The following is a 16121-nucleotide window of genomic DNA, read 5'->3' on the forward strand; positions in this document are numbered from 1 at the left end:
CTCCAGTGCAACTGAAGCGAACTTTTTCCATGCTGGCGTTCATAATTCCTGAACCCTTTACGGTATCTCTCCTAAGGCCTGTAGCTGATCGCACCTTTTTTTACACGCACCTCGATAGGTGGTTGCACGTGCTTACTCGAGGTTCTTGGTTATATGTATACATCGGTGGTGCTGCTTCTTGTACAAGTGGCCAAAGTACTTCAAATCGCGCACTTTGATGCGTGGTTATACGCAATTACACCAAGTATACATGGTTACACATATTTCGCTGGTGCTGCCTGTTGTGCAGATGGTGAAACTACTCCGAAAGTCACGATCATCCGGAGGTTGTAGAGAATATGCCGTAAAGGGTTCAGGAAGTATAAACGCGAATAATGAAAAAGTTCACGTGAGTTGCCGTGTAACCACATACTTCGATATGTACCTATCACAGCTTCAGTTTCATTCCTCTCTGCTGCATCTTAATTTCTGTACGTGTTGCTATCTTAGAATTGGCAAGAAGTCACGTGTTGAGGCTATATTTACAGTACAGAGAGAAACACGATGCCCCCCGCATTCTACCGAGGAATAGACAGTGGCTATACGTATACATTGCGTGGCTTCGAGGGTTATCTGGCCTAGCCTGCTCTAAATGTGCTAAATCACCATTACTTAGGGCGGATGCGTTCGTATTTGAAGAAAGCGCGACGCTGCTCCTCAGTGCGCGGACCCCGGCGCCACGTGCGGGCGTCACTCCATCGCCGCCGCCTCATGCTCGGGCAAGCGTGGTCCGTGCCGGCGCACGTGTTCGGCTGCGGCGTCGAGCAAGCACGCACCGCGAGCGGTCTTTTTCGGGGCCCGGAGAATGGCCGCGGCTCGCGCCAAGGACCGGCGGCGGCGTCGCCGACGCGATTGTCGGCGCGCTCGGGGCTCAGCCGCGGAAGTATTTCCAGGGGAGAGGGGGCGGCCCAAAATAAAGCCCGCTCTCTGGGATCCGGGCCAAGCGAAAAGAGCCGCGGGGCCGCAGTCGCGCACGCCGCTCGCACCGGGTCCGCTTCGACTGGCCTGCGACCGAAGGGCGCTATCCCAAGGACCGGGTAAGGGCCGCAGGGGTCACCCCTTGCCGCCGCTGGACTCGCATGCACGCCCTCACTCCGATGCTCGCGCCTGCGCCCACCTCCTAGCGCCGATGCCTTTGGGAAGGGACAGCGGGCACGCCGCCTCGGCGGTTCCGATGGGCTCCTACGCGCCTAGTCGTTGCGAGAGGACGGCGCATCTTCTTCGTGACCAGCCCCGCGGTGAAGGTCCACAACGGGCAGCGAGTTAGCAGTAGTGTGTCGTGGTCGCTGCAGGAGACGCGCAGCTCGTGCTTTTCGCTACTGTCACGGAGGGCCCCTCTACAGGCGGACGCGTTCGACCTCTCGGTCGAGGCGGCCTCACTGACTCGAGAGGACGGGCGTGTAGCGAAGTACATGCATTTCAGCCAGAAGCCTGGAGGGGAATACGATTTGATCATTGTTTGCTTTAACATCGTTGCTTCTGTTGAATTTTTGCTAGTGCTGAAATTTACAAAATGGAAGATGTTGAATACCGCTCAGAAAGCAGAGCGTACTTGATATTCCTGCGGCTTTCCAAAGTTAGCTTATACCGAGGCTCGAGGCATGGATTAAAATATTATTCAGAGGTTTTGCTGTACGAATTCTTGCAATAGCCTTGTAGTGGCGAAAGTGCCATTCAGCATTATATACACATGCCCAGCGCACTTTGTCCGGTGACTTATCTGGTCATGTTTGTTCTTCTTTACAGTTTTTCGACTAATTTTTTTATGCTAGTAATGATGGGTATGCTGTGTTTACATGCAACTTTTATCGGCAGTCATGCATGCAGTGAAGTGTTTTGCCACAAATGCGTGTGTGCCCCATCTACCCCAGTATCAATAGTGTCTCGATTATTTAAGCTTCTATCGGTTATCTGACCATATAACAGCATATGAATATCGCGTTAAAAAGAGCATCCGTAACTTCAGAATGTTAAAAAATGTTATCTTTGCTCTTGTACGGCACTAGGCAAGAGAGCTTCGTGTTATTTTTTCTTGAAAAGAACCGAACATAAATATACTTATGCCGGAGTTGACATTTATTGAATATGGTGTTAATTAACTAAAAGAGATTAGCATTGTGTCATATCACTTGGCATGTTTGTTTAACTTCTTTTAAATATATTAAGCAACACATCTACAACATTAATATATCTGCAGGAATCTTCGTCTACCGCAAAGTGGGCAAATGAATACCTTTGGAATATGTGCAGACTGGCTATAAATGATCGAATTAAGCTGCCCGCGGGCTCTCTATTAGTAATCTGCCAGCATTGTTAATTCATACTACCGTTAATAATTATCATTACCATATTTACAAATTATAACCAGCCAGAAGGAAAGCAACAGCTGGTGCCGTTGTTATTAGAAAGAGGGGAAAAGGCACTCAGTTGTGGTCAGTTGTTGCAAGCTTACCTCAGGACAATAATATTAGCAAACAAAGCTGCAATCAAAGTATGTTGTATTCGCATCATCACGCCTTGCTCACTCTAATGCTGCATTACTGAGATGTATTAAAATTTTGAAGCTTCCTGTAAGTGGTCGATCCTGCCTTCCTTCGCCACTGAAACGGCAGTGCTTATAAGCAGCATGCAAGGGCCAGCGTTATAAATAATTGGAAAACGTTTGGCTCGTTTAAAAAGTCGATAATTATAGATCCTCCTTTCTCTATATTGTTCTCCAGTATGCACCGTGTCATTTGCAATTAAGCGTAGCTGGACTAACTACATTAAGCATCGTCTGTGCTGTGTCGGTCATGTTTGTTCATTGTACTAGAAAGTGCAGGACGGATCACTGCGAAATTAGCAGCGCGAAAGTATGGTTGCCAGTATTTCGAGTAAAAAAATCGAAACGGTCTGCCCAGTGGCTTGTATGGCTTGTAATAAGAGGCATTTGCATATCTTATGTGCTGTCATTTCCTTACTGTTTTCTGCCTTGCACTTGAAGTACCTCGTATGGATGATAATGCTACCTGCAATATGTTCAGTGAGGAGCCATGGAATGTCACTCACGGTTACAAGTGTTTGACCGAACTGATTTCTCAGTTGATATGCACAATTATTTCTACCCATCTATGGCACGCAGTGTCTCGTAGTTTTGAAAAAGAAACATACCTCCAACTAATTTTCCAGAAATGCGTGTTTACAGTGCTTGGGGTGTTTGACAGGATAATATGTTTTCTCGTTTAATTGAATGAAAACGTTGGGCATGCAGATCTACGTGCCTTTGATGCTGCGCCGCCGGCAGACCAAGTAAACGCAAGGCTAATCATTGAAATCACTTTTAATTAAGAAGCGAATTTTTCTGTTTTCATCACTATCTAAACCACCAAACTCTATTACCGGCCGCGTCTGCTAACGAAGCCCCATTTTTCTCGCTCTGTTACGAGCTTCACCGAAACATCACTTTGTCTCGCGCTCTCTGACACCGAATGAGATCAAAATGGCTTTATAACATGCTCTTACAAAAAGAGAACAACTACTGAACAGAAACTGAGCAAAACTTCACCAAAGTCAAATGGTGGTCAACTTAGCGCTCGCCAGAAGCTTTCTGCTGACCACCTCAAGTTGCGCACAGTACCGTGTGCCGCCAAACTTATGCCCTTCTTTGCTTCTGGTAGCGAGCTTCGAGCTCTTAACCAATTCGTGCTCTCGATTCGGCACGCGCAAAAAGCGCAGAAAGAGTCACCGCGTTCGCGGACTTTCTGGCATTGCTACCTAACTTGCTCTCAAGGGGTCGTGTAGCACTCTTCCTGGCTAGGTTGCCGTGATGTCCGCGCGCCTCAGCTTTCAGGTTGGGGACTCCCTTTGTACCACCCCGCGCCGCCGTTTCCCCGGCATGTTGGGTCCCACGCGCCGCTGGCGTACAGTGCGCTATGCGTGTGGCGTGGTTGGTATGCGGTTGCGTGGCGGCTGTAATAATGCGTCTGAACTGGAAATATGCAGTATATAGTTGTTTCGCTCGTAGCAATAATATTCTGGCACTTTTGAGTGTGTATTACGCATGGTGCAGTCGCTCTAACCGCACGGCTACCGAAAAGTAATGACGGACTGCTGTGTTTCCCAGTCACTGGCTGCACTGAAAAAGGACAGCGGTTATTTGGTGTTCCTTCGTAGTTGCAATTTAGAGTGTCATGGTCACCGAATTCAGTCGAATTATGTTGCATTTGTAGTTCGAACGTAAGTACTTTTCACAAGGCCCTAATTTTCTCGGGTATGCCAGCAGCGCGGATGATGACCTGCCAAGTATAACTATTTCTGCGTAGTTAACACCCGCTTTTTCGACATTCTTTGGGTTCTTTTCATCTTATTACTGGACCATATGTGGAGAATTCCACGCAGTATACGGCAAATTTCTCTTCCAAACGGTCCGTCGCCACACTGCTCTGAGGTGTACAGCTGTGACATGCATGAAACGTATTGGCCAAACTTTCTCAACTGCTTATTCGGTTGAGTTTTCCTCTGAACGGTGTTGACTACATGTAGATTGATGATTCGATGAGAAGACGTTTTGCTGATTCATAGTTGCTAAGTAGCCTTATTCGAGGACAGATTTAACTGACACATTTATTTTGTCAAGCAAACCAACCAACCAAACCAACCAAACATTTATTTTCTCTTTTCAAAACTTGATGAAAAAAATCATCAAAAGCGACCCATTCACAAAGTAACCTCACAAAATCACCCTCTGATGACCACTTCGTTTGAATCCCATTATCCCTGCCAAGCTAAACTAAAAAAAAAAAAAGAGGAGTCGGAGCAACGCGGGCCGCCTTTCTCGCTTCTGCGGAACCACGTCTGCTCCTGTTTCCAAAAGACGTTGGCTTGTCGCCTCACTCGATTGTCATCGGGCAGGGCAATAGATCTCTCATTAAGGTATGGGTCTGGGCTAGCTGGAAAACCGCATTTGACGCAAAGCACGCAGAAAAACACGGACGAGTCAGCAAGACAGACAAGCTATCATTCCCGCAGCTGACATCAAGAGCGGCAAAAAAACGTCAACTCTAGAAAATGCCTGCCCAGAAACACGCATGAGGAATTTTACTGATGTGGCTGCCTGACACCAACGAAACGAGCCCTTTTTTCTTTGTAGTGGAGAAAAAAGGCTCCTGTCGTTGGCGTCACGCATTCGCGACTTCTTTGCGGAAGGGGGGGGGGGGGTTGAATGTTTTCAGGCCATAAAGATAAATAAATCGAACAAAATGCTTGACGAGAGCTCACATACTCGTTTACCAGCGAGAGCGCGCCTAAATGATATGGATGCCTTACTGCGAAACGTCTTTGTCGACAGGTTCAGTAGGAAGCGCTCTGCAAATTTGGATGTGGCCTGGCAAGTTTTAATCCTCGCCTCCCTTTGGCGCAATCAACTGCAGGACGATTACAGCTTTACCGGCCTACGTCATCGGCGCACGTGCTATTGGTCTGGACAAAACATGCGACTTCTGAAAGCATGGTTCGATGTATACTGAGACTGCTGCACAATGATGCGTCTCCAATCGGGAGAAGAAAGGCAGCGAGGAACGCTCGAAGCATGCGGAACGAGGCGAATGTACACGCAAGTTCAAAATTGGGTCACGCTTCTTCGCTTGAAGTGAGCTCGTGTTGTGAGCGTGATGCAGCTGTCGGAGATGAAGCTATGAGGGACTGTTGTGTTCCCGGGGGTTCTGCTTACTCTAGAAAATGACAGCGGCTATTTCGCTTTGCTCGAAAAAGCGTGCGGAGAAAAAAGTGGGAATCACAGGTGAGGTGAGACGGCTGTAAACCAACAGAACTCAAAAGTATGCGAGGCAAGGCGAGCGAAATGCTTGCATTCCAGATCAATGTTTGCTTGGGGCGGAGTCATAATGCGCAACTTGAAGTGAAGTGAAATTTATTTCAGCAGAATTGGGGTACATATACTTGGGGATTTTTGTTTTTATATCTGCTGAGGTTCACGAGGCAAAAGGCGTCCATATGGCGCCTGACGGGGCCTCGTGACCTTCACGCACGCTGTGCGGCGAACAGTGCCAGTATTTGCTGAAGGAGACCTTGTACACTAGAGAAGTCACATGCGCAGTCTTTTTCAATTCAAAACAAAAAGAAATAAACATAAGTAATAAAAGCAAAAACAGAGCATCGACAAGAAAAAGCCAACAAGACAATAAAAACAAAAGAAGGAAATATACATAAGTAATGAAAGCAAGAACAGAGTATCGACAAGAAAAAGCTAACAGCACAAAACAGTTTCACACATTCTTTGGTGACGTCTCGGGTAACGTCAGTTTGAAAACGTTATGAGGGTATAACTCGCCAACAACGATTGAAGGCCAGTCCTGGTTCTGAGTTAACATTCGATATGCGCCAGTTCATATTGGTTGCCTTTTTTGTTTTTTATTTCAGGTTTTTCTTTTGAGGTCACGATAAAATGAAAATATTATCGCGACATTTGATAACAATCTGCAACCTTTAGCAGTAGTGCTTCTTTCACTCGTTTTTTAAAAGAATAGCGTGTTTTAGAATCACTTGCGATGGAATGCAGTTCTGGAAACGTGTTCAGTAATAACGGTAGCTGATAATCTATTGACTCCTCACCGTAGGTTGTTCTAGCGCGTTGTTTCACGTATTTTTCCTTTCTTAACATATGACCACAGTCTGGTCTTCTATATCTCGTAACGAAATTTTGTCCGTGTGATTTTATTTTTAAATACAGGTAGTTTGCCAGACTCTGTTGGAACACATAAGTAATGGGTAATACTTTATATTTTAAAAACAAAGGGAATGCATGTTCATATCGCGATTTATTTGCTATATATCTAATACACTTCTTTTGCAGGCCGTACAGTTTTTCTAAGTTACCCTTACCAGTGCTGCCCCAAACTAGTATGCAGTAGTATAGGCGGGAGAAAATCATTGCGTAATAGAGTTTCTGTTTAAACCAAGCTGGCAAAATAAACCTTAACCTGTTGAGGAGGCCAAGCGTTTTTGAAACGTTTATCCGCAGTTTTGATACGTGATGTGTCCAGCTTAGATGTTCATGGAAGTATACGCCTAGGAACTTATGTACATCCACTCTATTAATTTGATGGCCCTGAAATGTTAACTTTATATTATTGTGAATTAACTTATTCCTTGCTCGGAATATTATATAATTGGTTTTTTCTACATTAAGCGCTAGTTTGTTTGAGGATAACCATGTCGACAGATTACAAAGCCACTCATTTGCCGTATCCATTACTTCCACAAGATCGGGACCACTGAAAAATACATTTGTGTCATCTGCGTACAAGATAATGTTAGGTGTCTGCGGTATCATTACAATATCGTTTATATAGAGAAGGAACAGTAATGGTCCTAAAATCGAACCCTGTGGCACACCATATTTTATAACTTGCAAACTTGATTTAACGTTACCAAACCCAACGTACTGGAGTCGATTCTGCAAATAACTCTTGATTAAACGTAGCGAAGTTCCACGAACACCGTATCTTTCCAGTTTATAGAAAAGAATGTCATGCTTTATGGAGTCAAAGGCCTTCTTGAAATCTAAGAATATGCCTACTGTGTAAAGTTTATTTTCAATGTTCGAAATGATTTTTTCTTTTATGTTTAACAAAGCAGACTCTACTGATTTACTTTTCTGGAACCCGTACTGCTGCGGTTTGATGACGCCCTTGCTGTGTAAGAAGCTACCCAATTTACTGTTGATTACGTGCTCCGCTATCTTTGAAAACATCGGAAGTACGGAAATAGGACGGTAGTTCCCGAAAACGTTCTTGTCGCCTCCCTTGTATACCGCGCAGACGCGGGCAATTTTCATTTTTTCAACGCAACGTTTCATCCCCGTAAACTTCTCGCACTTCGCGGCGAACGAGGAGCTCTTTGAATGGCATTCTTTGGCGAATATGAAAATGCAGCTCGAAATAAATAATCCTGTTTGTTTGCAAAGTAATGAAATGAAAAGCATCCGGGTCAACAGATTCCACAATTACCCGCGGTACTTTAGTGGAGCGGGCGAGGTTACTTTCAACCTCAATCTACTTTCTGTAGTGTTCAACGCCCGTTGTGAGAATGTAACTGTTCGCAAGGGGCCGAGTTTCTCGGCAGATTAGCTGCGAAAGAATATATATTTTTGCGTAATTAACTTTGATTCGATTTTTAAACAATCTATGGTACCTTACCGTCTTGGAAAGACACCAAATTTGCGGAATTTCACGCGGTAGGGGCAGTTTTCTGTGCGAAACAGCCCGCCGCCGCATTGCTCCCAGTGTAGCCGAACAGGAGAGTGGGACCCAACATGCCTCCTTCGAGAGCGGTGTCCTCCCCCTGAAAGCGGCGCTGGCCATCAATGCACCCTATTCCTGGCCCTGTGCTGCGTTTCTTTCAATCGCTCAGCATATTTCGTGACAACCACTGGGTCACTGAAATAAAACGCCTCCATTAGTCTCTTTTCATACCCGAGAGGATTGGAGAAGAAGCCCACCAGCGCATGAAAACGAAGATGTTCAGCACGTTGGCGCATTTGTTTATACGACTCCGGATGCGAATTTTCCCCGTTACATCATGCGTGTCCTAGCAGCTTCCAGCACGCTAACGATGCCGAAGAAAATGTCTCAGGGGCGAAAACCGCTCGATGAACGAAATGGGGCTTCAGAGCCCGTTAGAGTGACACTCAGTGGTGTAGCGTTGTACGCGTCGTATTGGCTAGCCTCGAGTTGCGCAAGTAATTTCTCATTCCGTCGAGCTCGTGTTTCGCTGTTGGGAACTAATCCGCTCGGTAGGCTCCTTTCGTTTCCGCTCGTCTAGCTGTTTCATCCTCCTTCTGACAACAATATGACCAAGGACGCTTACGCCTCTTCCTAACAGGATGCGACACTCGAAACAAGCAGATAAAACCGATCAAAGAGGATGTCGTCCGTTCTCAGTTGTTGTTTTTTTTTTCTTTGCCTGCTTGCCAATGCTCTTGAGTGCACCGATCCAGGTGAGCACTGGTGCAAGATTCGTGTAAGTATCGTGAGGCTTATTTCCATTAGCAGCCTACTTCTCTCTATTTACCTGGAAAAAGTTAGCTTGTGCGGCGGGCACTGCATGGTTGGAACTGGACATTCTAAGGCATGAATATCTTCCAGGTTATTCCGCTCTTAACGTGCCTAACAACTGGCAGCATTAACACCAAATATTACTAGGCGTTTAGCTTTTAGTTAAAGGCTCAGGACAGGTGAAGTTGAGCTCAGAAAGCCACTCTCGGTTTTAGAGAAATCTTGCTGGCAATCATTCTTGCTGTGAGCGGCGTGGAGCTCAGAGTAGAGTTTAACCTGAGCTGTGAAACGCCTCCCGTACACACGGCTCGTAAAAAAAAAAAAAAGAAACACAAAGGATGTTTGCACGCGGCCGCGTTAGCCTGTACGATATCTCGCTGACTTGAAGTGGCAAGTCGCTCTCGCTACTCAGTCCCTGAATACTGCGGCCTCGCCACCTCCATGCACGGCGGTCTTATCGGCCACAAGCTAAACAATACACCACTCGAGGGCCAGGAATACTCCAACTTTCATTCTTTCTTCACTGCATTAGTGGCGCCATCTATGAATGCAAGAAAAAATTGAGTAATCGCAAATCAAGCTCAGCCGAGAAACGAACGAGAGAAAAAAACGCGCGAACGGATGCCAGAAACCCCGGCCAATAAACTTGGCTTGTTCACAGATTCTTCCTTTATTTTCGTCAAATTATATAGAGTTTGCCCGATGACCCTAAACGCAGTACCCCGTGAGAACCTTCTCCGGGTTCATTGTCCCGCGCGACCAAGTCGGTTCTAATTGCCGCAGATACACCCCCTGCGGCTCGCGCTCTCTTTGCTCGCCCTTTTGAAGCACCTTTTGTGTCGCCCTGGGCGTCAATGGGGCTCTTTTGTGTATACAAACGACGCTTGTCTGCTGACCGCTTTCGCCGAGCGATCGGGAGCTGCGAGATACCTTTCGGACCTGGGTAAGTGGTTTGGCTGATAGTTGCCTCGGGAAGCCACTATCAGCCAAACCATTTTGAAAGTGACGTCACAGCTTCAGGCCACTTGTTTGAGCCTTGCTGCGGGCCTACTTTCGACGCGGAAGCACGCAACACGTTTGCACCGAGCGGTCGCGCGGCAGGGCTCATTCACAAAATTAGGTTGGCGTTGGACGAAGTCCACGTGAAATCAAAAGTGGGTCGCTATTCTTGGCAGAGGAGCAACCAACGCCTGAACGCTCAGGTGTCGCCGGACTTTGCTTTGGGGCCGTGTACACAGCTCGCTGTGATTGTGAGGTTTTGAGCTGCGCAACAAAGTTGGCTTGATTGTCGCCGGATATGAATGAATGTTTATTTGGACAGAAATATAGAAGGTCTGTCGAGGAGGCTGACAAAAAGGCAACGAATGCCTGACTAAGTGTCAGTGTGGTACTGGGGATCGCGGGACTTTACAGTTGTGCGCGGTTTCATAGCAAACTACTGCTTTTAGTTTGAGCGTATGCGAACTCTTCGATCGAGGCGGTGCACGCAGGCAGCTAGAAAGCGGTGGGCAGTTACGCAGAAATTCCACAGGTGCTGCGCATAACCGCGTTGATTAGAAATGTAACGCGTGCATTGGGCGGCACAGGAAGAAGAACGGCCCAAGATGTCTGCGCCCAGCCACAATCTCTCTTTCTCACAGCGTGTTGTCAGTGAACTGCTTGTCAGAGGGGAAGGTTCAGCCGGGGGACATTCAGGAGAGTCTTTGGCAAGTGTATTTCCGTACTCTTGCGCGCATGAGTACGGTTAGCGTCGGAGGATATGTGTGAATTCGAAAGACACGAACACAAATATTGAAAGGGAACTGAAGTGTTTTTCACCAAAAAAAAATGAGTTGACAATTCCAGTTCGTTTTCTTTCTTTCTTCCTTTGAATGCGAATATCATGCTTGAAATGCCCAAAACTATGCGCACACCACTTCAACTATCAAAAAATGCGCGACCGCAACACCATCTCGTACAGTGGTTGTGGATGTCACCTGTGATTTGCCACAAGCAACGGTACGTTAAAACTATGTTGTCCTTCACCAACGACCTCGGAATTAGCAGGTGAAACGCTCTCTGTTAAGTCGTTTTTCAGGTCATCCTTTCATAGATTCTGTGTCTGTGGACTGTTTTAGAGCAACAGTTGTTTGGACTATACTCTTGAGATTTCGCGTTAGGCGCGCAATTGCGTGACAATAACTGCGCCATTTTGTTCCCCACAATTTCAGATCACTGCAATACTGTTACAGGTGCCAGCATTGCTGGGAATACCGTAAAGTGCTACTGCCGGGCTTCGAAATATTAGTCCAGGTTAACATTTAGGAACTTCGCGACCACACCACAGCCCTGCGCAGCACAAATAAATGTGATCACTCTAAGCAGGTGCGTTGAAAAGGGTGCATCGCGGCGCCCTGTTCATCCAAAAACCGTAGCAATCCGAGTAGACACTCAGAAAAACACAGATCTAAGAGAGCCGGGGGGCTTCGCGCGTCAGTTCAGTGTCTTTCCTCTCATCATACCCTCCTCCTGCTCGCAACGCTCAGCGCGACCGAGCTCGAAATGCCCGGACCCGCAGCGGTGGCTCAGCGGGTTCGAACCCGCTGAGTCCCCGGGTTCGAACCCGGCCTCTGCGGCCGCGTTTTGATGGCGGCGGAACGCAAAAAGGCACCCGTGTGCGGTGCAATGCCATTGCACGTTAAAGATGATTTGGTATATGGGAGTTTAACGTCCCAAAGCGGCTCAAGCTATGAGGGACGCCGTAGCGAACGGCTCCGAAAATTTCGACCACCAGGGGTTCTTTAACGTGCACTGACATCGCAGAGTACACGGGCCTCTAGAAGTTCGCCTCAATCGAACTTCGACAGCCGCGGCCGGGATCGAAACCGCGTCTTTCGAGTCAGCAGCCGAGCGCCATAACCACTGAGCCACCGCGGCGGCTCGCACGTTAAAGATACCCAGGTTGTCGAAATTAATCCGGAGCCCTCATCTACGGCACCTCTTTCTCTCTTTCTTCTTTCACTCTCACCTTCCTCCCTTCCTTTTCGGCACAGTTCGGGTGCCCGCCGAGATGTGAGACAGTTACTGTGCCATTTCCTATCCTCAAAAACCCAACTTTCGTTTCCTCATAACCACTTTATTATATTCTGCACTTCGCGAAACAATTACCGCGCCTTTCCTCACCCCATAGCCACATGCTCAACAGTCGCCAAAGCATGGCATTTACCGAAAGAGTTATTATGCCAAAAGGCCAGTTACTGCTGTAATCATCGTACGTATCATATGCAGTCTCTCCGCTTTTTTTGTTGTTGTTATGTCCGGAGGTGCTTGAAATTTCTCGACATGCTCTTGAGCCCATAGTCCTAGAAAGTTGTGCAATTAACACATTCAGCAGCAATGACACAACGCTGGCTGTAAATGAAAACGGTGTCCCAATATTTTCTTGCGTTGAAGGTCCATTGGTACACACGTGCGTTTTGTATGGATTTCGAGCGAGATTAGCGACTGAAAATAAGCCTTCACGAGAGAGTATGCATACGAGGTCTGTTAGAAAAGTATCCGACTTTATTTTTTTTTTTTTTGACGGATATGAAATACCTGACGGATATGAAACAAGCGCGCTTGCATCAGCCGACCTTGAACCTTCGTGCGCATGCACGAATTTTTTCCCGCCTGCCGATACCGTCAATCGCTGAGACGCAGCGTTTGACTGAGGCAGTGCGCAGTGCTCTCGTCGGTTTTTTATTGCAAGGAAAATGGCGAAGTGACAGGAGCAGCGCTACTGCATCAAATTTTGCCATAAACTGGGCGACATCCAAGTGGAAACCATTCGGAATATTCAGACTGCTTTCGGTGACGATGCTATGTGCAGCACACAGATTAAGCAGTGGTACAATTGGTTTAAAGATGACCGCACATCGGTGGAGAGCGAGCCACGCTCCGATCGGTCATCAACATGCCGAAATGACCAGGTCATTGCCGAAGTGAACGCTGTGGTGATGCGGGACCATCGTGTGACTATCCAAGAAATTGCGGAAGAGGTGGGCATGAGCAATTTTTCTGCACATTCTATTATCACTGAAGATTTGGCTATGGAGAGAGTTGCTGCGAAATTCATGCCGAAACTGCTCACGGTGGAGCAAAAGCAGCTTCGTGTTGAAGTCTCCCAGGACATGCCGGATTCCACAAACAGTCACCCCGACTTCATTAACACCATAATCACTGGTGACGAGTCTTGAGTGTACGGGTACTACCCGGAAACCAAATCCCAGTCGTCACAGTGGAAGCATTCCACGTCACCAAGACCAAAGAAGGCCCGCAGAGTGCGCAGCAATGTGAAAGTGATGCTTACTGCTTTCTTTGACTCCCTCTATGTGGCACACTACGAGTACGCACCCCACAGGGTCAAACAATGACCAAAGAGTACTACAGGGATGTCCTCCGTCGCTTACGTGATGCTGTGCGGCACAAGAAACCGGAGTTGAGGTCAACAGGAAAGTGACGCATCCATCACGACAGTGCTCCTGCACATTCCTCGCACTTGATTCTGACTTCTTTGGCGAAAAACCAGACTCCTGTAGTTCAACAGACTCCTTACTCTCCTGATATGGCCCCCTGCGATTTCTGGCTGGTTCCCAAAATCCAGAGGCCATTGAAAGGAGCGCGATTTCAGACAAGAGAAGACATTATCGCTGCAACGACAGCTGAGCTAAACTCCATTCCGAAAGGGGCCTTTTCGGAATACATCCAACAATGGCAGCACCGCTGGGAGACGTGTGTGGAGTCCCAAGTAGACTACTTTGAAGGTGGCTAGGTTTGCAACGCTCCAGTTATGCCATTTTGTTTTCTTCGGCCAAAGGTCGGATACTTTTCTAACAGACCTCGTACAGTGGTAGCGCATCGGGAAGGAGAGAAAGCCTGGGTCAGTTTGCGCGCCAACTACCGGCGTGACACAGGAAGGAAGCGATTTTGGCCGCGTTTTGGCCGTTTCCTCAATTTTTATTTTATTTTGGTTTTTTGCAGCGCGGCCTTCACTGGCTCGTCTGTGGGTTGAGTGGTGTGGCTGCAGCCGATCACGTGACCACCTCGTGCACTCAGTAATTGTCAGACTCCACAAAACGCCAGGAGGGGATGAAAGGATACACACAAGAACGGGAGCAGCAGCTTGTCTCTGTATCCGAGTCAATCCTTGGAAGGTTCATAAAAAACGAAAAGAAGAAAAAGGATGAGCCAGTAAAGAAAAAAGACAACTGTGGTTCCCTATTACACAGATTCAAAAAGATAGGCGATCGAGCAGACGTTGGAGCTGTTTTCTCGGCTCCCGTAAAGCTAGGCAGGATTTACTGACAAGTTAACGCCGAATTTGTTGCGCAAAAGCGTGCCAGGAAGCACGATAATAGCTTTTTGGCATGTCGGGAAGGTGTGCCTACACCATCCAGATATCATGCGGCAAGCAATACGTGGGTCAGACGGGAAGATGCCTCGACAAAAGTCTGAGGGAATGCCACAACAATGTGTACAACGCGGTAAAAGGCACCTCGGCATACACTGCATAGACTGTGAACGTGAAACTTACCAGCCATACTTCAAGCAAAGAAGAATTGTTAAGAAAACACAGAAATGAGCGAACGCACGAAACTATTGCAGCCACAGAAATCGCTTGGTCAAAGAACGCACGCGTTGGAAGTCCTTTTTTGGCAATATCGACAGCAGAATTTGGATTTTTAGCTGTTGGCAAGAGGCGAAACTGTTGTTATCTTCTTCAGATTGATTACGTGTTTGAGCGAGTGTGATTCGTCGTCATGCTTTTCATTTTGTTGTCTGTGGCCTCACCTATTTATTTCCACGGCCCAAGCAATAAAATAATTTTAGTTGAAAGTCAGCGTCCTTGTTTGTGCGTCTTCCCTTTCGCCCCGTCTGAGCACGCGCTGTTCATCTCAAAACGGTCGATGACTTGCAGGAGATTTTGCCATCGTATCGTTCACTCTTCTGTATTGGCCTGTGAGATTTCGGTCCCTGAAATGGCTGACGCCACGTCCGGATTTCACGACGCTACGCGGACATGTGGCAGCCAGACATGTAAAACATGTATGTTACGCTGTATATATGCAAATAAAAGCAATACTGAGCTCGCACCAGGAAGCGAATAACAAATTTCTGGAACATCTGAACAAAAGGAGCGGGGCAGAGCGCGAGGCGCCTAATGGGGTCTTATCGAAAACACGGTATCGGCACCCTATCTGCATGGGCCGGCCTTTGCCCGCTGACGAGGAACGTTCCAGGCAGCTGGATTGCCACTGAAAGCAAGTCGTCAGAATGCCACGTGCACTAAGTGTTTCGACGAATGAAGTCGAAGTGTGAGCGGGCGTACTTTACAGCTGACTTCGTTTCTTATTAATATAGTCTTCATTCGTCTTCCATGAACCAACAATACGGTAGAACGAACAGCATTACCTGTCGACCAAAACACTTGAAGAAACCCGGTAGAGAGCCACTCATGCGGAGGGGAGCCCACACGGATATCAGCTTTGAGGGGAAGAGCGAAACTAAGGGGATAATAATTATTTTCTCATTGCATTTTAGCGCAGAGATGCACCAGAAAACAGTACAGGGTGTTGTCGCTGAAATTACTTTCATAAGCCAAAGTGCTAACATAGACCTCGATCCTCGTGTCTTCTACCATGACAGTTGTGCAACGAGGCTGGATAAAGCCCTAAGGCCGAGGACTGCGCGTAGATAGCTGCCGCAGCCACTGTAGCCCCGTTCAAAAATCACCACTCAGCACATTCTACCCTTAACAATAAGCCGTTTCCCTCTCCATCAGAAGGGGATGCACCGTACTCCTGTGTTGCGAGGGTCTTCCCACGAATAGAGTGCGGTCGCTGTTCCTTTGGACAGCGTGCTACCGGCGGAGAGCGAGACAATCCATAGGTTAGCTTCCTACCGGTGGAGCGTTGTCTTATCCTCGTCTTTTTAAGGGGCCATGAACCACTTCTCGAGCTTAGCGGCTTAATACACAGATCGAGCAGAACACGCCGTCGTGAACATGTCAGC

The 16121-nt window shown here is 47.4% G+C and overlaps 1 protein-coding gene and 1 pseudogene across 1 annotated transcript in view; both read left to right on the forward strand.

Annotated features, from left to right (window-relative positions):
• Positions 1–942: 942 nt before the first annotated feature.
• LOC149351354 (uncharacterized) overlaps positions 943–16121 on the forward strand; it is a 64326-nt gene continuing 49147 nt past the window's right edge. Inside the window, exon 1 of the mRNA XM_089580703.1 lies at positions 943–1076. The gene's annotated coding sequence lies outside the window, so the exon portion shown is untranslated. The remainder of the gene's footprint in view (positions 1077–16121) is intronic.
• LOC149351355 (protein GVQW3-like) lies at positions 12824–13306 on the forward strand (annotated as a pseudogene).

Source organism: Amblyomma mixtum, chromosome 3 (assembly GCF_055824585.1).
Source record: "Amblyomma mixtum isolate Tamu chromosome 3, ASM5582458v1, whole genome shotgun sequence".
Lineage (NCBI taxonomy): Eukaryota > Metazoa > Arthropoda > Arachnida > Ixodida > Ixodidae > Amblyomma > Amblyomma mixtum.